Genomic DNA, 20,962 nt, shown 5'->3' on the forward strand with positions numbered 1-20,962 from the left:
TGTCTATTGACCAAGAGTATACCTCAAATAGCAGTGGAGTCTGGATTCTGATCTCAGTGCCCTACTAACCAGTGCCTGCTGGCCTACCCCGTGGTGAAGTCATATAGATATTTCAGTGTTTCCAAACGTTCACTGATGTGGCCATTACATAACAGTAAACAGGTAGCAGGGTCTGAAGGCATTGCTGAGCCACCCTGTGTCTCCCCTAATGGTTTAGAACCAAAGGGGTTTGGTACTGGGCAGAAAGGGAGCGTACGTAAGTCCCGCCTAAGTGCAATGGTTTGGTATCAGGACCTCTTTACATTCTTCAGTGAGTTTTTGTTTATGTGGGTGATAGCTAATGATACTCATCTTAGAAGTTACAATGGAAATAAAAGATTTTAAAGAAAAAATGTTTGTATAAAAAGAAGCACATTTCCCAAAAGAAGCAAAAGAAAAAATAGGGGAATAACAATGTGTCATGACATATTTTTTTTTTAAGATTTTATTTATTCATGAGAGACACAAGGAGAGAGAGAGAGAGAGAGAGGTAGAGACACAGGCAGAGGGAGAAGCAGGCTCCATGCAGGGAGCCCGATGTGGGACTCGATCCCAGGACTCCAGGATCACGCCTTGAGCTGAAGGCAGGCGCCAAACCACTGAGCCACCCAGGGATCTCCACGACATATGCTTTGATTAAAGTTTATAAAGAAAATCTAGAATTTACAACAAGGTTTGGAAAAATGAAGTAGAAAAGATGTAATTATGGATTTCCTTCTTTGAACCTACACCAAAACTTGACAAGTGGTAGTTTCCTAATGTGCAGTTGCAGCTCGTATCAATAAACTTCTTTATACTCTGTTATATTAAAATTCACTGATCTAATATTCACTTTGAATCGATCTCCACCTCTGTATAACACCACAAATTGGTCATTTGGAAATACTGCGTTACTGAGTTATATGTATCTTCCAAATGTTGACAAGTTTCACTGTGTAACAACAACGGTAAATCACATTCATTAATATCACCACTGCTTTCATCAAAAAAGTATTTCAATTATTAGGAATATGTCATGTTGGGCAGCCTGGGTGGCTCAGTGGTTTAGTGCTGCCTTCAGCCCAGGGCCTGCTCCTGGAGACCCAGGATCAAGTCCCACGTCGGGCTCCCTGCGTGGAGCCTGCTTCTCCCTCTGCCTGTGTCTCTGCCTCTCTCTCTCTCTCTATGTGTGTCTCTCATGAATAAATAAATAAAATCTTTAAAAAAAAAAGGAATATGTCAAGTATATAATAGTAGTAGATGCACTGTTTTTGAAATTCTAATTTTCACTCTAAAACTGATTTTTATCATTTGCAACAAATACCGTTAGTTGTTTTCCTTGAAATGATGGATTCTCTTGGTTTATTTTTGAGACAGTATCTGGCAAGAGCAAGTCTGAATGACCGTGGTACGTCAGTCATTCTTTCAAATAAAAATGATGTTCCACGCAACCTGCTGTTTAGCTCTTGATTCAGTCACACAGTGCATTTCTTCGAGATAATCATTGTAGTTTGGGATTCAACAGAAGGTCTTTATGCCTACTTTCTATTTTGTCACATAGAATATTTAAAAAGACGTGTTCAAGGATTGAGTTTAATAAAATCAGTAAGTTTTAGTGCATGGAGGAGAACCTATCCTGTTCTCCTGTTGTATCCTGCTGTAAGTGAACCTATCCTGTCTTCCCTTTACTGTGGGTACCTGGTGGTGAAAAGTACACACACTGGCCATTTTTCTTTAATTATTGAAGTACAGTTGATGTAACACAGTTTTACATTAGTTGGAAGTACACAAGTGTTCCAAGGATACACATGGGAAATTCAACAACTCTGTAAGTCATGCCATGCTCACAAGTGTAGCTACCACCTGTCACCGTACAATGACGTTACAACGTCACTGACTATATTCCCTATGCATGTCCCAGCTTTTAGATACTCATACTGTCTCTAGTATCTAACAAAGAGAAGTGGGTTTGAGAGAGAACTTTAGAGGAAGGAATGGTGGAAATCTAGAAAGTGATGTGGAGTGGGGCATAGGAGAGAATATAAGCATCCAAACTTAATGAAGTGCTAAGAGAGAGGTAGCAAGAAGTGAAGGAGATGGAGGAATTAAAGCTACCCTTGAGAATCATTGTGGTGCTACTGCTTGATTCGTGTTAAGACTCTGGCCATTTTTACCCACTCTTGATCGCTTTTGCACCATTGGTGCAGATGTCAACGCTGTGAAAAACACTCATCGTGGACATTGAGAGCCAATGATCTAATCCTGTCCTTTCATTTTTCAGGTCAGCAGAGCTGAAAGGGACCTAGCCAGGACCACAGCACTGGTTAGTAGCAGTGCTTGGACAAGAACCCAGATATTAGTGAATTCCTCTTTTCTTCTTCTAACTTCCTGTGCCAGTTTTAGGAATCTCAAGGTAGATGTTTCTGAATTTTGTGAATATGTGGTGCCCAATATATATAGTTATTGAATTTATTTGGAAAGATTTCCATTGTTTTTTTTTTTTTCATGTTAAGCCCTTTGTGTATTTTCCCCGCTCTGTGCTCACCACCACACCACTGTCCTCTTTCCCACTTTTCAGTAGTGACCGCTGCTGCTCTTTAAACAGAACAGGTTCTGTCTTTGCCAAGACCTGAGAGAAGTTGAAGGAGCGGTTCAGTGCTTGTTCATTTTCTGGCTTAGAATTCCAGCTTTGCGGGGCAGGTCGGGGGAGACTCAGGGAGTTTGGGCTGACATTGCCACTTCCTTCTTCACCTGGACTCACTCATAGTCACAGGACAAGTCGCTGCATCCACCCATTCCCTTTTCTATCACAGCAGAGTCATCTCACTAGAAGACCTCCACCTCCCAGTTCTCTATTAGAATTCTGTTATTTTTTCTTTTATCTTTCATGTAGGAGGGAGGTCATGCAACCAAAATTACCCTTTACCTCTGCTTTTGCCGATGTCAATATTTTATGTGATCTGTTTCCTTCAGTAAGAACTGGTCAGACTGACATGGTGCTGGCGGATGCTGGGAGGGGCTATAGCACTGGACCCCGGTAGCACATTTTCTCTTCAGGACCCCTCTCCTGTTGACAGAGAATTTTTTTTTTTGGGGGGGATCATCAGGTTGAGATAGGTTACATTATATGAAAATGAGTAAATCTGGCAGACTGTGAAATGTGGGTTTGTGCACTTTCAAATGGATCCTTCTCTCAATTTCCAGTACGTTGAGTGTTCTTTTGTGAGATCTTCTTTGTTCCTATTTCTCATTCAGCATTGCATTGCTCTCTCCCACCTGGGAGCTTTTTTGCCTTTTTTTTTTTTTTTAAACTTTGTTTTCTGACATTCTTCTTCCTCCATGTCTGTCTGGGTTTCCCAAAAGTGAGCTATGATTTGACCTTTGGTTACCCCTGTGAATCAGCTTTTCCCTAAACTTAGGCCTTTGATGACTTCCTTTTCTAATGGTTTCTGCCCTTGCTTCCATTTCGTTTTTCTCTTTCTTTCTGATATTCTGTTTATGGCTCTTGTCTAGCCATTTATTAGGCTCACTTATTGCCTACCAGTAGTTCTGTTTTAACTCTTTAAAATGTGTTCTCCTGTGAACTTCTTGAGCCCGGGCACTTGTGTGTGGCGCATCCCAGCCGCCCCATGGATGTGCCGAATGGATGCTATTTTTACCCAGGGTCTCTTCTTCAAAGGCCATTCTTCAAATTTGTATCTGGAGATCTGAGCTGTTGTTTATCTCTCAATATTGGGCAGCTAAATCTCTGAAACACAGAGCTGCCATGGCCCATCTTTTAATGCTGACTCCCTCCCACTGCCAGGATGTTACACATGCCTTCCCCGACAGATGGCCATTGAGCCTCCACTTGAGCACTTCCAATTCTTTGTGAGGCAGTTTGTTCTACTGCTGGACAGCTTCATGTTTCATGCTCTCCTTTGCATTGTTCTGAAACTGGAGTTTGCACTGTTTCCACCCTAACAGTTTTAGCATTGTATATTTTGCAGAAGTGTAACGTGTCTTATACATGACCAGTTCTCAGATTCTCAAGGGTGGCTTTAATTTCTCCATGTCTTTCACTTGCTGTCTCTCTCCTAGCACTTAAACAAGTGTGGATGCTTATATTGTCTCCCCTGGTCCCCATCACTTCTAGATTTCCACCATGCCTTCCACCTCTAAAGTTCTCTTTCAAGCCCGCTTCTCTGTTAAAACCACAAACTCACACTTTTTCCAGTATCTAAAAGCTGGAACATGCATAGGGAATATAGTTAGTGATATTGTGATGTCACAGTGATACTGTGATGTCATTGTATGGTGACAGGTAGTAGCTACGCTTGTGCTGAGCATAGCATGACTTACAGAGTTGTTGACTCACCATGCATATCCATTGACTACTTGTGTACTTGGAACTAATGTAACATTGTGTGTCAACTGTACTTCAGAATTAAAGAAAAACAGCTAGGATATAAATTCTAGTATCATAACTTACTAGGTGGGGGGAACTCAATCAGATTACTTAATTGTTCTGAGCCTTGGTTTATTCAGATGCAAAATGTGTGTAATAATGACTTCCAAGAACATTTTTAAGGATTGAAGTATGCAAAATACTTAGCTCAGTTACAGAAACATGGTGCGTTTAATAAATGTTACTTTTTGCTTGATTAACTCTTTTTGTGTTTAATCTTTCCAATGATTCTCTTTTGAAAATTTTAATTCTAGTATAGTTAACATACACATAACATACAGTGTTACATTAGTTTCAGGTGTACAATATAGTGATTCAGTAATTCCACACATCACTCGGTGCTCCTCGTGATAAGTGTACTCTTAATCCCCATCACCTGTTTCAGCCATCCCTCCACCAACCTCCCTTCTGGTAACCATCAGTTTCTTCTCTATAGTTGAGTCTGTTTCTTGGTTTGTCTTTTTTCTTTGTTCTTTTGTTTATTTCTTAAATTTCACTTATGACTGAAATCATATGGTATTTGTCTTTCTCTAACTGATTCCTTTCACTTTAGCATAATACTCTCTAGCTATGTCCATGCTGTTGCAAATGGCAAGATTTCATTCTTTTGTATGGCTGAATAATATTCCATGCATATATACACGGAATATATACATATGTATGTATATATATGTGGAATGGAATATATATATGTATATATGTGGAATGGAATATATACATATGTATATATATATGTGCTAATATATACATATATATGCGCTGACTCCTTCCCACTGTCAGTCAGGATATTACACAAGACATGTGGGAAGGAGTCAGCATTAAAAGATGGGCCACTGCAGCTCTGTGTTTCAGAGATTTAGCTGCCCAATATTGAGAGATAAATAACAGCTCAGATCTCCGTGTGTGTGTGTGTGTGTGTGTGTGTGTATACATATATGTGTATATGTACACCACCTTTTCTTTATCCGTTCATCTATCGGTAGACACTTAGGCTGCTCCCATGATATGGCAATTGTAAATAATGCTGCAGCGAACACAGAGGTGCATATATCTTTTCAAATTAGTATTTTTGTATTTATTGGATAAGTACCCAGTGGCATTACTGGACCATATGGTAGTTGTATTTTTAATTTTTTGAGGAACCTCCATTCCTTTTTCCACAGTGGCTGTACCAGTTTGCATTCCCACCAACAATGCAGGAGAGTTCCTATTTCTCCACAACCTTTCCAGCACTTGTTGTTTCTTGTGTTTTTGGTTTTAGCCATTCTGACAGGTGAGATGATATCTCGTAGTTTTGACTTGAATTTCCCTGATGATGAGTGATACTGAGCATCTTTTCATGTGTCTGTTGGCCATCTGGATGTCTTCATTGGTGAAATGTCTGTTATGTCTTCTGCCCATTTTTTAATTGGATTGTTTGGGTTGATTGGGTGTTGAGTTGTATCAGTTCTATATATATTTTGGATACTAACCCTTTATCAGATATGTCATTCGCAAATATTTTCTCCCATTCAGTAGGTTGTCTTTTAGTTTTTTTGATTGCTTCATGATTTTTTTACTTTTTAAAAATATGACTGACTTTTAGAATTATTTGAAGAATTTCTCCCTTTCTCTCTCCCTTTCTTCCTCTAGTTCTTTCTTTTTAGATTTTATTCATACCAATCCTAAAAAAAAAAAAAAAAATCCTATTGCTTCTAGATTCATTTCCCTTTTACTTTGGAAGTTTGTCTATAACCTAACAGGGTTTTTTGGCAAATACTATTTTTATCTACATGAATTTTTTCAACTCCTGCCTACATCTCTGCTCATGTATTCATCAGCTTCTATTATTCTTCCTGTGGAAAACATTTGTCCCCCCCTTTTAATGGGTTAATGATGACTGGGCCATTGCAGATTACTTAACTCCTCATTGAACTCCTCACTCAATAGCTTTTAGAGTTTTTAGTTGAATAATATATTTTTTAAATTAAATATTTAATTAACGTCAGTTCAACCAGCATTTACTCAGCACTTTTTTTTTTTTTAAGATTTTTATTTATTTATTCATGAAAGACACACAGAGAGAGAAAGAGAGGCAGAGACACAGGCAGAGGGAGAAGCAGGCTTTATGCAGGGAGCCCGACGTGGGATTCAGTCCCAGGTCTCCAGGATCACACCCCTGGGCTGAAGGCAGGCGCTAAACTGCTGAGCCACCCAGGGATCCCCTACTCAGCACTTCTAATATGACATGTGTTGAGTGAGGTGCTCTAGGAATTACATAAAACACTGTTTTAATTTGTTCATGCATTCATTCATTGAACATTTTCTTGAGTCCTAAAGAATCAGATTCTGGGTTTGGGGTTCAAAAAAACTGAGTTAGACAGGGTTTCTCTCCTCAAAGCACATAATGAAATAAACGTGATGAGACAGTGTGGTAATTTCAATGATCTGGGAATGGATCCATCCAGGCATTGTGAGAAAGGCTACTTCACCAAACCTTTCTAGATTGGGAAAAGCTTCACAGCAGGTGGAATACTTAAAGATTGAGTGAGGGGCTTAAAGTCTACTGGAAAGATAAGACCCCTGCTAGCGTTTGGGTTGTGTTTGGTTATTAAGCCAATTCTGTGAAAACGAACCACTAAGTTCTGTGTATTACACTTGACTCTCCTATTCCTTTCAATCATATTCACACAACACTTTCCATTCTTCTGCTTATTTTAGGGGCTTTAGAACCAGCAGAATAACTGAAAGATAGATGTGATGATATTATAGGTTTGCTTTTGGGACCTAATTACTGCACAAATGCATATTTCTGCATTCCAAAGTAGCAATAATAACATAAATACATAAAAATAATCTCATGATAGTATGACACATTACAGAGTGTTTCTCAATCCATCATTTCATTTACTTCTTATAGAATAGCTTAGTGCTTGTGGGTTTCCTGAGTGTCTTCAGCACTGTTACCAATAGATAAGAGCCTAAGAGTTAGCAGTGAATAATTATGTATGGAGGGTTTGCAAAGAATTTTTTTCTCTCTTCATTCCAAGGTGATCACGCTGCATTTTCTGATTTTACTTAGATCCCAAGACCAGGTCTGCCCATTATGAGGCCACTAGGAAGGCATCCTTTCACCATTTTGTGTCTCAGCTTTGTTACTTGTCAGATAGGAATATTGCTGCTGTCACTAACAATAACACCGACTTTGCCTCACTGGATTGAGATGAGGAGTTAAATCATTAATTTGTGTGAGTGCAGAACGTATATAACCAGTCACAATTATAAATCTAAAATGCACCTTTTGAATGACCAGATTATCAGCTGCTTCACTCGAAATAAGTTCAACTTAAGTTTTATTTGTTTCTGCATGCTTTCTTAGGTAGCTTCATGTTGTACTCTCCTCTGTTTAGCTCCAAGTGACTGCAAGCAAGTGCTGAATGTTCAGTAAGCACTTGTTGAGTGAAGTTTTTTTTTTTTTTCCTTTTTTAATACTGACCTTTTAAAGTCCAGTGTTGGATATTTGTAAGCTACTTATATTTTTGCTTAGGATTCCTCAAGCCTCTCATTTAATTTCCAGATTATAAGTTCCACTGATAGAACCCTTATAAATATCACATTAAGAAGCTGAGCATTACCTTTAGGCCAAAGCAATTTACTTTTTAAAAATCTGATTAATTTCAACACAATCAGCCGGGATGTCAGAAGATCTCAGTGCCTCTGATAGATGCTGACAGGTGAGGAAATTAAAATCAGGGAGGGAAGCAATTAAATACTGGCAAACATTACTTTAATGAGACAACCAAATCATTCATAAGCCACGGAATATGTTGTATTTTTGATAAGTATCTTAGGGTTGCGGGTGAGAGAGTGCATTTAAAAATGCTCTTTGTACGGGATCTGGTGATGAGAGTAGAGGTCCTTTCTGTGTTAGTTACCTATTGCCTTTGGCCTGGTCTGACATTTCCATAGTTTTTGGAGACAGACTTCCTGATAATTGTATTAAAGATTATGCCGTTGTTTAATTTAAGCAAATCTAGTATATGATTTAATTTAAATAAGTAAATAATTTAAATCGATCTTACCTCTACCACTACCTTAAAACTCAGACAGAGACACCTGGGTGGCTTAGTGGTTGAGCCTTTGGCTCATGGTGTGATCCCGGGGTCCTGGGATCGAATCCCGCATCAGGCTCCCCGCAGGGAACCTGCTTCTCCCTCTGCTTATGTCTCTGCTTCTCTCTCTGTGTCCCTCATGAATAAATAAATAAAATCTTAAAAAACTCAGACAAATGCACAAAATCCATGACAAAGTAATTTTTGGCTCTTTCACAAGTGATTTAGGGGTAACCACAGTCAGGACCTATGAAAAGAAAAACCTAGAAAAAAATGCATATTTCATACAACTTCCAATTCAGAAGACTTGGGAATTAAAGTACAAGAGCAGAACCTAGGCACTCAATCCCTATTAAGCTCTTCTTTTCAAGATAACACCCCTGTATTCAGGAAGGACATTAGAGACCAGAATGCTAAAAAGTAACCCACTTGTTGGCTCAGTGCAAGTTTCTACAAGGCTCTGTTATGTTGCTCATTGGTACTGTAGCACTTGTAAAATATCAAGTATTAAGAAATATCTTTACATTGACCACAGTGATTCTGGTGTTGGTTGGTTGGAATTTGTGTTTGTAATGTTAGGATCATCATTGTAGAATTGTATTGCTAAAAAATTGTCCTGGGATGCACGGGTCAGTTCAGAAGATACCATGGTTTGTGAAATACCTGTTTTCTCTGCTCTCTTCATTTCTCATATTCTTACATTCCTTTCTGCCTTTTTCCTTGTTCCCCATCATATTTCTTTCTTCTCTCTCTTTTTCATTGCCTTCATGTATTCACTGCTGTTTTTCCCAAAATACAGTGTAAATTATCAATTATTCTATACTGGTTCCAAGTTGACTTGGTGAATCTTGCTTTTGCATATACTTTAATTAATAGGTTGAAGTTTTGCAAATTAAATGTTGAGTATACAGGTTTCTTTATTTTGGGTTGAAATTGCTTCTGAAGATGAGAATATTTTTCTTTTTTTTTTTGAGAGAGAGGATGGGTGGTTTGACCAAGGATGCAGACTGCCAGGGTCTTGGTCAGCACTTATAAATACAGAGGCGGCTAAGGATGACTGACTTGCTTTATTAACCAGATGCTACAGTGGGGTTTGCCAGTTGTCCAAGATACCTTTATGAGTCTAGTGGAGAACTCCATTACATTAGGTAATACCCATGAGTTTTGGGGGATGCTTGACACTCAAATCATGTGAGGAGGATGATGAACTTCTTAGCTAGGAGGCTTCAGCTTTTGTACTGCTTAACATGAGACTTCTTGATGAGAGAGAATTCAGGGGCGCTGGCTTCTGTTGTTTCTGTGGCTTGTGTTTTGAGAGTTTGCCAAAGATGTTGCATCTCTGAAACTATACTGGGGAGAGCTGAGAAAGTCTGCATAGTAACCCTGCATCAAACACTCCTTTTGCCCTAGCTTCATAATGTGTCACTTCTGGTTAGACCACAGATATGAAGTCTTCTCTCTCTCTTTCTTTCTTTCCTTTCACTCACTAAAGAAACAGGGCTCAATACTAAATGGCTTTGGTGCCTTGACACTTTTGTATGGTATGTGCTCCCAAATGGGAGACTGTATCACGTAAGAGAAGGGTGCTTACTGATTTTGGTGTCCAGATTCAAGGTTCCATTTTTATCTGATCCATATTAACCATATAATCTTTGAAGTTTGGTTTCCTTATTGGTAAAATTGGCAATAAAGATGATTAATGTTTTGATTTTGGTGGCCTATGCAAGACTTTCTTGCAGGCTGCATTATCAACCATGTTCTATTTTTAACCTTATTTGAGTCCTATATGTTCTTCTGTTGGAAGCTTCATCTAAGGGACAAACTTTAGGCACAAAGGCACAGACTTTAAAATGATTTGTGATGTATCTGCAGTTCCTTCACTTAAAGCAGCATCTCTTGCTTTTGGGAGTTGAGAGGAAATTTAATTTTTAAAATTTGAGGTGTTGCCTTTTGAAACAAACATTCTTTGTTTCAAGAATGTTGTTAGGTGAGGCCATGGGAGATACACATTGATAATTATTGCGGTGTTTTAAAACTAGGCATATGAATCAAAGAAATTCCCAACCCAGAGATATTCTCTAGCACTGTGTGCTTCTAATGTCATTCTTTGATCAGATAAACATGGGCTCATTGGAAGAAATATTAATGTTTTGTATACCACCACTGTCCATATCTATAGATATGAAATAATGGAGGAAAATCTTCCAAAAAAAAAAAAAAGTGTGACTGAGTTTGGCTGTGAGGTAGATATTAAAATCCTTATTTACATATAAAGAAATTGACACTCAGAGAGTTTAAGTAATTTGCCTAAGGACATTGTTAAGAGGAAGACCAAATCTCCAAATCTCACAAGGTTCTAAATCCCTTGTGTTTTTGCCGCTGTCTCATGTTAATCAAATAGTTGGTCTTATTTTATTCTTCCCTCCTCCACCCAGTCTACTGAATTAAGTCAATGAGTTGTTTCTATTTTCCTAACTTAATAGCCCAGGACAGACTAAGCTATAAAGAAAAAAAATCACTGAAACAACAGGCGGAGTCTGGAGAGTCCAAACTTGTACCCTACTACGTATTGTACTGTGTAGTCTTGGGCAAGTTATGCACCTTTCCTCAACTTTAGTTTCTGTATCTATAAAATGACGACAATAATAGTCATACACAATATATTTGTGAAGTTAATCATGAGAAATATGCTAGTTCCTATCTCCTTCTGTCTTGTACCTCCACGAAATTTTGTTTCCTCACCTGTGAAGTGAGTAGACCAATCTCTTCCTGTTTCTTTGCTGGGTTGTTATGGATTGAAGCAAGATAATGAATGTGAAAATGTTTTGCAAAAAAAGAAACTGATATAAGAGTTATATATATATAAGAGTTTATGACAAGATACAGATTAGTACCTAAGAGTAACGTGTACCTATTTCATTTACAGACACTGGCATTGTAGTTTGCTGAATCTTACGTCCACTGACCATTCCAGGAGCTATCTATCTGAGGTAAGAGAGGATCGGCACCTTTTTATTTATGAAATGCTCATAAGTGTCCTAGCAATAATATTGAAGGTTGATTTTACTCCCAACAAAGAAATACAGAAGCATTTAATGAGCAGCAAAACCTGAAAAATGGCCAAAGCAATGAACTACCAGCTTTTTATCTCTTCTTGATTTAATTTCCCCTTTCAATTTGTAGCCTTCATGGTTTAATTCCAAAAGCACAAAAATCCAGGCAACACAGGAAATTCATATTTACCAAGTATTTAAGTGTCCATAATGTGCAATGTTCTTTTTAAAAAAATTTATTTATCTACTTTAGAGAGAGAAAGAGAGGGAGAGAGGGAGAGAGACAGAGAGAGAGAGTGTGCAGTGGGGGCAGGGGCAGAGAGAGAGAGAGAGAGAGAATCCCAAGCAGACTCCCTGCTGAGCATGGAGCCTGACATGGGGCTCCATCCCACAACTGGGAAATCACCATCTGAGCTGAAACCTAGGGTCAGATGCTTAACCAACTGTGCGACTCAGGTGCCCCCATAATGTACTATGTTCCTATCTACTGCCTCTTTGTATCCCTAGCTAGCCTGTGGCAGGAGGGCTTCTCTCCAGTGTCCTGGCTCTTGTTTGAGTGAAATTTTCAATACACTGGGCTGCCAGTGCTTCCTGGCTTTGAAAGGGACCAAACTCCTCTTGTCAGCTCCATCACTGTCTTTTAGCTGCCCAGAAAAGATCTGAAAAAGACATAATTCAAGGCTATAATGACAACAACAAAATGCTAAGAATACAGAGAATGAGCTAGAGGTTTTTGAACTTAGGACACACGGTATCTACAGTGCTGCTCTTCTGGGGGGCCAGTGCGAAGGAGCTAGGCCTTTGGTGAATGAACATTCTCATCGTGATTTTGTCAATAAAATAGAGGCAAGAAGAAAATATGTAAAGGAAGCATGATAGTAGCAAAACTTGCAAGATAGGAGTTTTCTTTTGAGTCTAACTAGCCAATATTTGCACTTCCCAGTTAGGTCTGCAGTGTTCTATGTGGTCTTTGAGAAGACTTGGATGAAAAAGAAGTGAAGAGGTCAATATGGTGTTCCTAACTACAGGCCCCAAAGTATAGCAACTTTGTGGAAGATTTGATATCAGCATTTAAAATACTGTAGACATTTGTTTTACCGAATATTTCAGCAAATATTTCATGTTATTTACATGATCTTGAACTGCCAGTGTGACTTTGGTTACACAGACCTTTGAAAATATTGAAGTTTGTTGTCATGTCTGTCAGAGTTAACAGTTGAGAATTGAGTGGACATTGTGGTGTGATATTGATATGATTTTTTAAATTAATGTGGGTTTTAAAGCTAATATTCACCGTAAGAACATGCCATGTAGGGCAGCCCGGATGGCTCAGTGGTTTAGCGCTGCCTTCGGCCTGGGGTGAGATCCTGGAGACCCGGGATCGAATCCCATGTCAGGCTCCCTGCATGGAGCCTGCTTCTCCCTCTGCCTGTGTCTCTGCCTCTCTCTCTCTCTCTCTGTGTCTCTCATGAGTGAATAAATAAACTCTTTGGGGGGGGGGGGGAAAGAACATGCCATGTGCAAACAAGGGGGGTCATGTATGGACTGTGAAACGCCTCTATAATTAAATAAGACAGAGCAGCCACTTATTGTTTAGATTTTACTCTCTGTCCTACAACAGAGAAGGTTATAAAAAATGGTAGTGACCAAAAATACAGGAATGATTTCCTGCCCATTTTTGGCTCCCTCTCTAGTCCGTAAAATACTCCAGCAAAAACTCCTTTCTAATTTATTTCATGTATTTTCATGGATAAATCTATCAGAAAAGAATGTCCTGTAGACATGTAATATAGTTTTTGATAGCCCTGTTAGGCAGAGAGCTAAGTGGTTCCTTCAGAGAAGCTGCAGGTATATTAACTTTTCTCCAAATGCCAGTTGTTAAATATTAATAGAGTAAGCTTTGAAACTATGTAACCATGCCCCCCTTCTGCAGGAAACCCATCTTGAAACTGCAAATTGGAGTTTAAGCAAGCCTTGGGAGGTTAAGAAATGATTGCTCCTGAGACAGAGGGGTTTCATCTATATCTGTTCATCCATCCAGCTGTCCATCCATCCAGCTATCCATCCATCCATCCATCCTTCCTCAATATTTTGGAGGTGGGGATTGGTGGGCAGGGAAGGATAAAAACTTCTCAAATAACCTTTAGGAGGTAGAGAAGTAAATATTCTGGGGGCATGTTGTAGAAATTTAAAATCATCTTGTGGTAATAATTGGTATCAGTGGCAGTAATGAAGAAAGAATAACAGTTTAAATAAATAATGAGACTTGACAGTAGATGTGTCAACAGGTACCCACTTAATGAGTGTAATCATGTTTTTCTCTGCTTTCAACGTTGATCCACTGACTGTGGTGTGTTCCCCTGTTCCATTTCCAAACCAAATCTATTTAAAGCTGCACTTCATGGAATCTGAAACAGTATACCCTGTTTACTATTTAGAGCTGATACCCAATGTTCTGGAATAGGCAAGATCTGTACTTGAACAAGAATAGGCTTCTGGCCTCCTGTAGACGGTTGATTATCCTTGTTTTCCACAGGGTGATTCATTAGCAGGGATGAATAATACTGAATTAATTATCATGGACTTGTCTCTATTGCTAGAGTGGATTGTTTATTATAATTTGATGGAAACAGCCCTAGTCTACCTTAAGTCAAATTAATCAGTTACTGCTTTTTTTTAGGTGGAGGTTGAGGCAGTAGTTATACATGAAAGTGCTTCTTAGTTACCTAGATAGAATAGCATTGTTTTGGGGAGCGAAGCCATGTGTTTTATGTTGTGTTGTGTGAACCAGACGCCGTGAGAATCTAATTATAATCCCAGCTCTGGCTGTGTCACCTTGGCAAGTCACTTTCCCTCTCCAGGGTCCAGTTCAGTATCTAACAACAGATGGAGTTGGACCAATTGATCATGGCATTACTTCTAGTCAAATGTCCTATTGTCTGTGTTTGCATTTCTTAGCCAGTCTTTTCTTCTTCCTGCTGTTACTTTTCTGAAGTCATAGGAAAGTCTTATGACTCTACCACAGAACGGGTGCTTGGAAGTAGGTATTTCTCTATTAGTTGTGTGTGTGTGTGTGTGTGTGTGTGTGTGTGTTTACATAGCAGAAGAGCAGTTAATGATTTGAATTATATCTACACTAGGGTAGGATGTTTATGCACTGATCATCCCTAACCTCCAGCAACATTCAGTTTCGGGTTAGAAAGGAAGAAAAAAAGTCCATCTTCCTCCATGTTTCTCTACTCCATCATCTGGGTCTCATTTTTAGAGGCTTTACCCGCTGGTTAGTGTTTATGGGTTCTTCTTCTGTTTGACTTCTGTAGGTTGAGTCATTGACCTGTAAGGAGAGGTCAGAATGTCAAAACCAGAGGAGACTTTAAGAACCAATCTAGCCAGGTTACCTCATTTCAGAGACTGAGATTTGGAATCAAGGTGCTAGTGGCAGATCCTGGCCTAGAACTTTTCTTCTGACTCCATAGTCGTATCTCTGTTTTAGGAGAGATATCTCTTTCTATAAACTGTCCTTTCTCTTCCCAGTATTTAAAGAGCCATTGTTTTTCAGGTAAAACCTGTCTCAGTGTCAAAGCAAGAATATGAGATGCTTTTAAAGCAAAAATGGATTCCAGCCATCTTTGTTAATTCCGTGGGGCAGTAGAATATTCTTACTGGCTGGCTTCTGCTGTCTGTTTTTTATTAGGAGACTATGGATTCCCCTGCAGTCCTTCCTGTAAGGGATGACTTGACCCTGACATCACCTCTGTTTCCTCCACCCGCCTCCTGCCCTTTTTTGATCCAGTGAATTATAGGAAGCTGAGGATGAGCGCCTAGCTGGCTGTTTACTGTGCATAGTGGGGAACATTAATAAAGAGAAGACAGATGAAGGATTAATAAGCAAGAGGACAGGAGAGTAATAGCCAACACAGTGAAATCTAGTTCAAGGCCTGTAATTCCCAGGTGCAGTGCTACAGGAGATTAATAGCAACATCTCTCATTCTTTCAGACTGTCTCTCTGCCTTGTTCTTATGGGACTGGGCTGGGACTGAGAAGCAGCTGGAATGATCTTTGCCAAAACCAAACTCATGTTTTCATGAGATTTCCAGGTCCAGAGGAGAGAGTCGTAATTATCCATCATTTAGAAGATAATTTAGAGGCCACTGGATCTAAGCACATATTTTGGACCTTCTGATACTGAAATACAGAGTGTGGAAATCATTTTACCCAGTCTGAAGTTCAAATTCTGGCTCTAATTAATATGCTTCGACTCTGTTGAAGCAATGACCTCGCCCCGAACCTCAGTTTCTCCATCTATGCAATGGGAAGAGAAGGGGGGTGGAATAGATGATGTCAGAGGTTTTCTCAGTCCTGATTTTCGTGAGTCTCTGATCAGTCCAGGGTCCCATAGCAAGTGTGCATCTGAGCCAGATCCTGAATCCAGAACCGCCTTTCTGTGGTTTGGAGTGTGCATCATCATAGCTTCTACTACCCATGGGGGCGCTAAACAGTGTATTTGCATCCTTCAGCCTTTTAAAAATTAAATACACCCTTTTTTCCCCTTCCGTTGACAGGTCTCTTTTTGTCAAGGGACTTGTCTAAGGCAGTAGTTTTTAATTTGTGTGTGGTGCCTATGTGTGTTTATGGTGGACAGTGTAGCGAAGAGGATTATGGAATGTTTAAAAATTTAGGTGAATCTATGAAATAGTTAAAAATGCACATCTGCATAAAACGTTGTCTATAATTTAGGTGGTTTGTAGACCTTCTGAAGGCCAATGTAGATTCTAGGTTAAGCAGAAGATGTTCTTCAGTATGGAAGGCCTGAGGTGACATTTGGCTGACATACATTTCCTGTTGCTGTTGGATTTTTCCACAGTTCACCTATGGTTCTACTCTGAGTGTCAGGCTCATTTATAAGCATGACCCTGGACAGTTAAATATCTCAGACTGTTGAGTTGAAATTGCTATTCTGCTCGCTTCATTCACTCACTCAAATTACTTTTAAACTGGAATCAGTAAATGATAGCCATTTTAATATATTATTTCATTTAATCTTGCAAAACAGAGAATTATTTTTTTTTTCCATTTTTCATGTACAGAAGCTGAGCTCAGAGTGGTTGAGTAATTTGCCCAGTCATACTGCTAATAAACAGCAAAGTCTGGATTCAAATCCAGATCTGGTCCCAAATATGTGATTACCTCCAGAGATCATACTGAATATGAAGAGGGACAACGAAAATTCTATAAATTATAGAAATCCCTGGTAGAAAATGGTCAGTGGGACCCAGAAGAGTTCAGAGAGGGAAAAGATCACATATCCTGAATCATTTAGGCGATGATTTATTAATTAAATACTTATCTGGTACCCTAAGGCAGACTAAGAAATATTAGACAATTGTATAAAATGCATTATAAATAACTTATTTTTTTTTCTTTTTCTTCAAACCTCTATCAGGTTAGTGGTCTCAATTTCTTCATTTTTGTAAGTGAGATGAGGAGGAGACAAAAACCGATTAGAGTCATAGTACCCTGATAACTGTGCGTTATCAACTGGATTGGAATGTCAATGCTTTGGGGAATCCGTTTGTTGTTTTCTCCCTTGTTATACTGAGCGTGGGAGTTTTTAACAGAGACTCCTGACCATGCATGGATCAGCACAAATGCAGATGTGAGCAGCTAGTATTTGGATCGTGCCAAGATGTAATGTCTGCCACATGTGTGAAGCTAATGCTTAACGCTCGGTGACCCACTGTGAATGTACGTGCGAGCCATGAGAGTGAAAACTGGTGCCAGAGGTGAAAGAGGCCTCAACGATTGTCAGGTGCACGGCCTTCACCTCACCCGTGGGGAAACAGAGGCAGAATAAAAATCAGACTTCATACCAGCCTCTATGGTAGTGTTGACCTCGATTTTCTGTCTTCCGCTGGCTCACACTCACATAGCCCATGAGCTTGATAGGTCGATACACCTGGATTGGGAATGCAGCATAAGTAGTTTGCATGACCTTCGATACATTACCTGATTTCTTTGGGTCTCAGTTTTGTTGCCTGTCAAATGGAAATCAGGACTGTTGTGAGGATGAGTTCAGTATACGGAGGCATTATGGTTAATGTGATTGGTAATCCCTGTCATAGCCTGAACACACAGGCTGGTTTGTCCTGCTTTGACAGATATTACTTCCTGATTTCATCTTAGTTCTTCTTAGGCCCTTGCTTGTCAAAGTTTGGTCTGAAGACCAGGAACATCGACATCACCTGGGATCTTGCTAGAAATGCAGACTTCAGGCCACACTCCAGACCTCCTGAATTGGAATCTGCATTTTAACAAGATCCCCAGGTAGTTCATATGCTCGTTAGACTTTCAGAAGCATTGTTTTATGCCTGAGATCAATGTCAAGGCCATTGGCCATGGCCTGGTGCCAGTGGCTGGCATCCTGCCAGCCTTTTGGGGGCATGCCTTACCCATGCCTTACCATGGCCAGAGGGAAGCCTGTGAAGTCGCTCCCTGGGAATCATGGAAGGCTGGCTTGAAGGAATCCAGCAGCCTTTATCTTTTCAACGCCTTTCATTTCCTCAGAACTACGACTCACAGGGGTCAAACTGGGATTGGATCCCAAAGCCTTTCTGCTCACAAAGTCCATGTTCTTTTCATTAAACCATGATGTCTCAGTCGAGAGGCACGCTGGGCTGTGCGTATGAGAACTCCCCATTCCCCCATTGTGTGGATGTTTCCACACTGGCTGTTTTACTCAGTTACTCAATTCCTAGAGGGGAAGAATTAAAAAAAAAGAAAAAAAAAGGCAAAAAGCTTGAGTTGAAAGCCAGGATCCTGCAGCTTAATCAGTTATTTTCGTATTTTAATGAGGATGACTATTGTGAAATAAGTAATTATTAATTACTCAAAACTAATGAAATATTTTAGTTTCCTTGCTAAAAAAGCATATGGAAGCTAAAAGAAAGCATATGGGTGTTTTTCGGGAAGCATATTGGTGAATGGACAAATTACAGTGGTGCCAATATGCCTTTGCTGTCTGGCTAGGGCCATCACTGTGTGTGCTGGCATCTGAGTCCTCGTGTGTTTAAAGAGATTTTTAAAAATTCCCATCTGATGTGTGTGTTGGGTTGCCTCTGGAGTTACACAGCTCTGTCTCACAGTTCTCCTGCCATGATTTCACTCTGACCTTGCTTGTTGAGTGTCCCTCGTACACAGCCTCTGCCATTGGTGGCTGCCACACGCTTCCCTCCCAGATGCTGGAGACTTGCAGGGTCTCCCCCGCCGATGGCCGCGTGTTGAGACTGTTCATCCGATGGTTTTCTACAGCAGTAGAAACCATACCCTGTTACACTGGATGTGCACGCTCCCCTGGGGAACCCGTGTGACACTGTGGGCCAGCCATCGGTTTCTTCCTTATGACGCTGGGATGATATTGTGCGTGCCCCTCCGCTCATAGGCACGGCTGTTTATCCAGTGTGTGGTCCTTGCCCTCTGCCTCTCCTCTCCTTTCTTTTCTGTTCTTTTCCCTCTTGCCCCATAGGTAGTCAGTCTGGGAAATAGTTTGATGGATTTGGAGGTGGTTGAAACTTGTTTCCTCTGCTCTGGGGATTGCACACTTCTAGGCTTGGAGTGATCAGAGGCAGCATGGTATGTTTGAGAAGGTACTTGGCAGAGTGTCAGAAAAGTGATGCTGTAGACCAGCTTGACCTAATAAACATTTCCTTGGCACCTACCGAGCAGAGCAGGGTGGGTTGCTAAGAAATCGATGAAGGGAGGTGGCAGGGATGTGGAGGTGAGTTTGAGTCAGGGCCAGCTGAGATTCAGTGTGATGTGTGAACTCGGTACTTACACTCTGTGAGTCAGAGAATTTGAAGAACTCTTTCTACCTGGGAGTTTCTTATAGAAACTGGATCGGAGTTGGCTTTGGAAGATGGTTACATGGACTTTGATGGGATGTTACAGGAAGTGGAGGGGAAATTTCTGGCAGGCCAGAATCGGCCATCGGCAAGACCAGAAGCAGGTGATTACCAGCCATGTCCAGAGAACAGGAAGTGGCTACCAGAAGTATCCATTTGGGAGAAGTCACTTCTTCTCTGGTAGGACTCAGTCTACTCATCTGCAAAACATGAGCTTTGGACAAGAGGGTTGTCAAGCTTCAACTCCAACTGAATTCTTTAAGATCTCTGATCCCACAGCCAGATAAGCCATTTAGCTTGACTCTGCCAGCTGACTGTGGCCATGGACAGGGCCCAGGGCCCACATGTCCTGTTCCTTAACTACTACCCCATGTAGCATCCTGATGAGGGGTGGGTGGGGTGATCACTATTATCCTGGCCTTTGTTGCATAGAACACAGAATGTTAAAGTGATCTGAGACATCAAACAACTAAGATATTTAACCATCTAAGGTACTGATGACCCTTCTGCACAACTCCTCTAAAATGCCACCTCTTTCCATGTCGTATGGGCCTTGCTGTCCTGCCTGGAGGAACAGCTCAAAGCCCTCTTCCTAGGAAAGCCTTCTCTCTGTACCTCTTGGCTCTGAAATACAGTCTTAGCCTTTGACTTTGTTTTATAATGAAACTTTCTTTTGATGGCTATGTTTTCATGTTTCCTCACACACACCCCCGCCCCTCCTGCACACAGATGATAATGGTTCTGAATCTAAAGACGACTCTCTGCTTCTCTGAATTTCATGTAGCTCCCAGCAGTGCCCTAGACATAATGTTCAATGAAGAAGCACATAACTATATTCTTCAACAGTTTTTCTCACTCCATGTTGCTTGGGTTTAAGATGGATATGAGACATATATAGAGGCATCTAGAATTGCAGAACTGGGAAGCTATAACAACTGTCTATAGCCCTGGGAAGAAATGACTGGCCACACTTCACCCCCTCAGTTAGCTGCAGGTCTGAGAATGGCATCCTTATCTGGCTAAGTGATAGAGGGACAGAGTTCCTGCTTACCACCCAGGCCTTGACTGGGTTCCTCCTTTCCCTGAAGACCCTTAGGAATAGAGGTGGCATACAGGACACTGCCACTATATGAAACCGAGAGAAACGAGCAGACATTTATTGGGTATCTATTATGCGACGGGCCCCGTGACAGATGCGTTGGCAGAGGTTAGCTTGGTCGGTGGTCATAAGCTAGAATTTGCACTCTGCATGAGGGGGCCAGGTTGTAATCAGGATGTTTAGCAAAAGCCCTTCCTTAGGAGCTCTGATGAGCGTACTGTAGTAGATGGGCCCTTACCTCCCGGAATGTGGGCATAGAGCTCTGCAAAGTTGCACACTCAACTTGTTTTAAGGTTCGCTGACTGTGAAGATAAGTGGAAGCAAGCCAGCATTGTGACCAAGACTGGGGTGGGCGG

General features: G+C 40.5%; 1 protein-coding gene across 8 annotated transcripts in view; it reads left to right on the forward strand.

Annotated features, from left to right (window-relative positions):
• Nucleotides 1–20,962, forward strand: part of LOC478670 (LIM domain containing preferred translocation partner in lipoma) — a 603,162-nt gene that overhangs the window by 91,611 nt on the left and 490,589 nt on the right. For 7 of the 8 annotated variants that reach the window (XM_038583676.1, XM_038583674.1, XM_038583673.1 and 4 more), the window contains one exon: nucleotides 11,483–11,546. The gene's annotated coding sequence lies outside the window, so the exon portion shown is untranslated. Of the gene's footprint in view, nucleotides 1–2,379; nucleotides 2,432–11,482; nucleotides 11,547–20,962 lie in introns of those variants that run through there. The other variant, XM_038583675.1, reaches the window with a different exon arrangement.

The sequence above is a fragment of the Canis lupus genome, chromosome 34 (genome assembly GCF_011100685.1).
Source record: "Canis lupus familiaris isolate Mischka breed German Shepherd chromosome 34, alternate assembly UU_Cfam_GSD_1.0, whole genome shotgun sequence".
Lineage (NCBI taxonomy): Eukaryota > Metazoa > Chordata > Mammalia > Carnivora > Canidae > Canis > Canis lupus.